Source organism: Ananas comosus, linkage group 13 (genome assembly GCF_001540865.1).
Source record: "Ananas comosus cultivar F153 linkage group 13, ASM154086v1, whole genome shotgun sequence".
Lineage (NCBI taxonomy): Eukaryota > Viridiplantae > Streptophyta > Magnoliopsida > Poales > Bromeliaceae > Ananas > Ananas comosus.
In genome coordinates this window covers 9,785,485-9,792,150 of record NC_033633.1, presented here as the reverse complement: position 1 = coordinate 9,792,150, position 6,666 = coordinate 9,785,485, and positions in this window count along the sequence as shown.

The window sequence follows — 6,666 nt, the reverse complement described above, 5'->3', positions numbered from 1 at the left end:
CTGCCGGCTCAAAATGCTTAAGTCCAGTTATTATTACTAACGTGTAGGCCTTATATATTCAAATTAGAATTATTTTTTCATTTGATGTAGGACTATCGGGGTGTAACAAACTCCTTCTGTTTTAAACCCTGACATTCTCGTCGAGTTCAGATCACTGGCTGGTATTCGCCTTTGATACAAATTGTAAGGACCCGACCCGTTAGCAATAATAATTCGTTGAGTCCAAACCGCTAGTCCAAAATACTTAAGCCCAGTTATTGTTACTAGCATGTAGATCTCATATATTCTAATCAGAATTATTTTTTTATCTGATCTGAAACTATTGAAATTGAAATGTTACAGAAAAATAAATAAAAAAGTTTAGAAATTTTTAGAAGTTTATAAGCAATGGGCTTTTTTTTTGCATTTGGCCCTCTCAATTTTTTTTTTTATAAATAGCCCCATTAAATTTATAATTGCAAATTTGGCTCTATTGCCGCCACGCAGGCGCCACATCAGCGCCACGCAAGTTGGAAGGGTGTTAAGTTGAACACGGTGAATGGTTCACCATGTTTCGTACTTATATATTTCTTATATTTTTTCGTAATATATATATATTTGTATTTTTTCCAAACACGACGAATCATTTACTGTGTTTAGACATGGTGAATAGTTCACCGTGTTCAACTTAACAAATTGGCCTCAGTCCCGCTCACATAGCGCTGACGTGGCGTCGTGTGGCAGAACTAGAATTATTTTTGTAAATATAAATTTATTGAGACTATTTTTAAAATAAAAATTTTTCCAAAAAAAAAAAAAAAGCCCTAAGGGTGTGTTTGGTTCCACGTAAAACTGTGGAAAAAAAAAATTTTGGTGGAAAAAAAAATTTCAGTGGAAAAAAGTTTTACGTCGTTTGTATTTGGTTTGTCGGAAAAGAAAAGTAGTTTTTCATGACAGTTGTTTGGTTGAAAGAAAAGAAAAAGTAGTTGAAAAACTATTTAATATATTTTTTATTATATATATTATTAGTATATTATAATTATTATATATATANCTCCCGCCACAGGGCAGGATGCTGACTCCATTTAAGCCAACATCTATATCATACACTCTGAAACGAAATGTCTGTATATATATATATATATATATAAAATTAAAAAGGGAGAGAGAGCTAGGTTCACTGCTCTCTCTCTCTCTCCCCCTCTCTCTCTCCACAAGGTGAAACACATCTCGTGGACCGCGCGCAAAAGGATGGATCCGACATTTTTACTGTAGCATTTCGTTTTCGCTCGGACAGAGCGGAAAATAAAAACGTGATTTTTCCGCCTATTTGTAAAATAAATTTTTCGAGAAAATTTTTTTTACAAAGAACCAAACAATAAAAAACTATTTTTCAACTGAAAAAAAAATTTCAAACTCATTTTACATGAATCCAAACACGCCCTAACCAATTATTCCAGAAGAAACATTTCTTTTTCTTAAAATATTTGTCTTTTTGTCAAGAGAAACGTGATTCGTGCATAAATGGTGGGGCCATCATCCGACACTGCATTAATTACGCATACACCTAACGTTTCTGCAAGTAGCTGTACTGCCAACATGAACAGCGCCACCGCTCTGTCCCAAGGACAATGAATGAGAACAATACATCGCTTATATTATAGTAAACTTTAAATACTACTTCTATAGTTTCCGGATCATTTACTTATCTAGCATCTTTACAAAAATTTTTTTTTTCTATCTAATATTTTTTTAAAAAATATTCTCAATCTAGCCTCATTTTTATAGATTAAGAAAAAAAATAATAAGTTAATAATTTGTATATAGATTAATATGTTAAGTGGGTGGATATTATCTTTTTTTCTCTCTCTTTTTAAATTAAATGTATGTAATATAATTTTATATATGAACACTTAATAAAAAATTTATTTATTAATAATAATATTTTTAAATTATAATTTATTATTAGTACTACTAGTACTTAATTTGATTATACAAGTCAATATAATTTAAAAGTGTTCATATATAAAATCACATTACGTTCACTTAATTATTAACTTATTATTTTTTTTCCTAATCTATCAAATCTATAAGAATGAGGCTAGATTGGGAATATATTTATAAAGGAGGCTAGATATGGAATTTTTTTTTGTAAAGNTTAGATTTTGCAGATTCTGGCAGAATTTTCAAAAAAACTGACAAAATGCCCCTATTTCCTTTTCTCTTCTTTTTTTTTTTTTTTTTTTTTTTTTTTTTTTTTTTTTTTATTAAATTATATACAAAAAATTTAAGATAACCTACCAAGATTTATCGAATATTTATTTTTAATATTTTTTAGTTTTAACTTTATAACTGATTTATCGAAAAAAATCTAACGAAAAAAAAGAATCACAGAGTACTAAATTGATATATTTTAAACCACAGGATACTAAAGTGAGAAAGTGCTAAGCTACATGCGTGATATTTAAAGTTTATCTTATTATATATGGAAAAATCAGAAGCACTTTTGGAGGAAGCAATTATTATTAACTGCACCCCATGTGTATAAGAAATCGGTTGGCCTGAATTCTGAAAAAATTATTTCTGTAAAATTAAATTTGATCTAAAAAAGTAATTTTTGTTAAAAGTTGTAGAGCGTTTGGCTGAGTCTAATAGAAAAGTGATTTTGTTGAAGTGATTTTACAAAGCTGTTTAGCAAATTTTTTTTACTGAATTGATTTTGTAATGCTGTTTAACATTAGTAATTTTTTTATGTAAATATTTTAATATTTAACTATTAGTTTAAATGTAAATTATAAATTTAATTTTATATTTTGAGGTGCAAACTCAATTACAAATTATTTTTATATTTTGTATTTTAATTTTAATTTTATTTTAATTATTTTTTATAATCATTTTTTAAAATATTGAAAGTAGGAATCAATCTTACTGATTCTGGTTGTTATTCTGAACTAAACATATTGAGAGATTTTATCATTTTGTTTTTGATTTCTATCCATTTGAATTCCATTTTCTATTTTGAAGCAAACGCGCGGACTATATTTAAAAGAACTTGGAACGGTGAAAGAATATTTTTTTATATTAGTCTTTTAAGTAGGATAAATAAAAAAAAATTAAAATTTTTCACGGATATATAAGCAATTGCTCATATTAAAATTTTACATCAATTTACCATCTTATACTTGGTCATCATATCAAATAAATAAAAAAAATGACAAATTAAATTGTAATGATGTTAAAAAAAACACCCATTTTGTTATTAATAATGATGTTAAAAAAATTAATTAATAATTAGTAAGAGACTTTTTTTTTATAAAGTTACCTAACTTGATGAAAAGGAAAATACTTTTATGCATTTTCACTGTTTATAAGAAAGATAGGTATCACAATAAGCTATTCGATTGTATCATACAACTTATGTATAGAATAATGATAAAACCATAATAATATTATATTAAATGCTTTAATTTTAAATTTTAAAAAAAGTAAAATAGAGGTTTTTAAAAGGCAATAGGGTAAAAGGCAAAATGGATACTTAAAAGGAGTTTTTTTTAAAAAGAATTTGCATTTTTAGCCTTTTTATTTTGTCATTTGACAATTTAAAAATTTGTAGTTATTAATACGCAATAGACTTGGTTAGGAATGTCAACGGGTCACACGACGGGTTTCAAAAATCTAAATTTAAACCCGACTATAAAATCCAAAATTTGAATTCGAATTCGAATCCGAATCGGAATTTGACGGATTTTAAAAATTCATATAGAAATCTGAACACGACTAAAAATTCGAAATTCGAAATTGAATCCGAACCGAAAATCCGAATCTGAAATAATTATTTCTCTTTATGAAATTTCAAAATATTACGCAAATCTAAATTTTTAAAATAAAAATTCAAGTATATAGCTAGGTTGGTATACTATCGGTAGTACGGAGGCCTCCGTGCTACCAAGTTGTTTTCAATGATGCGGCTTCCAAATCAACGATCAGCTTCGTTAGACTTGATCTACACTATTAAAAGTATTTGAGCTGTAAACGGGCTTCGTTGCCATCTAGTTGTTCTTGATGATAGAGTCTCCAAATCGACGATCGGCATCGTTGAACATGATCTATACTACTTGAAGTATTTAAAAATCAAATTTTAAATCTTTTCAACATCATTGGCCTAATGATCAAAGAGTTTTAAATTTATAATTTTAATGGTCAATATGAGACGTTTTCTCATTTAACGGCGAAAAGATATCCGAATCAATTGAATTTTTATTAAAAAATTCTATAAACTATTTAGAACAACACCTATACTCTTGATCTTGATTACAAAACTCCTATCATCACTTTTTAAAGGATTCATTTTCAGCCATTTATTTTTGCGTCCAGCTGATAGACAAGAGAACAATATCAGAAAAGCATGAAATTTGATTTCTAGATATTTGAAGTGGTACAGATCATATTCAATGATGCTGATCGTCGATTTGGAGGCTTCATTATAAAAAACAAATAGGTTGCAATGGAGCTCGTTTAATTTGCTACTAATAACATTCCTGCGCTCAACTCTCTCTTTCTCTCTCTCTCTCTATATATATATATATAGAATTGAGTTCTTATACTGTTAAAAGTACTAAGTCATTGGTTTCAACCTTTGGATTAAGGGATATGCAGTTAGGATGATAGTGGCCTTTAGGGTTAAGTGGGTGGTTCGTTGGATAGTACAATCTAACGGATGAAAATGGTCGAAGCGGTAGATCTAATGATGGAAAACTCACAAGCACCAAGCACTCGGAGATTTTAAAAGCACCATAGCCGGACTCTTTATATAATATAAAACCAATTCGAGTTCGATCGGGTTCAGGTCGGCTTCAAATCGGGTACAGTCAAAATTCATACTCGAATCCAAATCCATCAGCATTTTCATTTTTGATATCTATAGTTACATACAGTTCCCTGTAAATATACCGAATAACAAATATATTCCAACAAAGTCCAACTTTTTATTTTTATCTCTACAAAAGTCAAGTGATATTCATATATGTCCCGCTGGTTTGTTACCGTTAGAGCACTATCTATTTTTTATCTGCTGTTAAGTGAAATGATATTTTTACCCTTACAAATATATCCCTCCAAAAGCCTCAACTGTTAGACTTATTACAGAAATGTCCTCCCAAAGAAAGTATTTTATCCAATAATATAAGAAAGATAAAAATGTCAATTTAACTCGTTCACTAACGAGGGTTAAGTATTTGACTCATGGTTAACTATATTTTTCTAACGGATCCGAACAATATGGGTATATTTGAAAGCGGTAGGACTTTTACAGGGATAAAAATAAAAAATTGAACTTTATAGAGATATATCTGCTATTCGATATATTTACAAGGAGTTGTATACAATTAACCCTATTTTAAAACTCGAGTTGAACCAGATGGTCGGTACAAATTGATTCGGTTTAGCCCGTAAAACTTTAATTAATTGGCTTAATATTCATTTGGACTCAATAAAATCGATGATGATTAAACCAATGAATTGATGAACAAACTCTGATAATCTCTATTTTCTAAAGTTTTGTGAATGAAAAATTAGTCGCTTAAACTATATTTTTGTATGAAAATTTTATTTCAGAGCTTATTTATTTATTTATTTATTTATACGCTAAAATACATAACCCACATAAAAGTTCATTTTTTTCATTTTTTTCTTTGACTTTCAAATGTTACATTTTGTCCTCTTAAAATTTTAGAAATGTTTTCAAGGAATTACGATATTAACGAAGAAGGCGAAATGACCAAATTATCCTTACATGTTCTATAAAATAAAAAAATATATTTCTGTCATTTTTAAAGACATTTCAGCATAAAAAATAAAAATAGGCGGAATAATGACAGAAACCTTAAGGAGGGAGGCTAAACGCATCAACTTAAAATTTTTAAGAATAAAATTCAAAGGGGAGTATGATGTATGATCGCTTATTCAAGTATCGAGACTATTTTGTCGAGCAGGAATGAGACCGAGTGAATATCAGACGTAGTTCTTGTTCCAGATACTTCTCTTTGTTTTTTTATGCCTGGTGTAATTAGATACAAATAAGGAATTTTTTTTATAAATAAACCTATCAATTTTTATAATTGTAAAAATAATTTTGTTAAAAAAATAATTATAAAAATAGACCTCTAAATGCGGTGAATGATTCACCGCATTCATAACTTCTTATTAGGAGTAGAAAAAGGGTAAAAGCGGTAAACCATTTACCACTTTTACCATCGTAGAAATATAAAAAGAAGTAAGAAAAAAAAAGAAAGCGGTGAGTGGTTCACCGCTTTTAAAAGCGGTGAACCATTCACCGCTTTTATAGGATTATATTTATAAATAAAAATTTAACAGGTCTATTTCTAGAATAAAATTTTAGAAAAAGACTATTGCACTAAAAAACCCTACAAATAAGTGAGTTTTCATAAACTATAATTTGATTTTATTTATTTCTGGTTCAATCTTTTCTCTGTATCTTGCCATAATTATTATTTGTGGTATCCATTAGTCTGAATTTTTGCTTGTGCTTCGTTGTAAAACCTCATTACCGACCGTCCCTAGAGCAAGTGGCAAAGGGCTTGGTGGTTGGTTTCCGAGACCCAAGTTCGAATCCTAGTTGATTCACATTTTAGCTAAGTTTATTTCTAAATGAAATAAACAAAGTAGGTA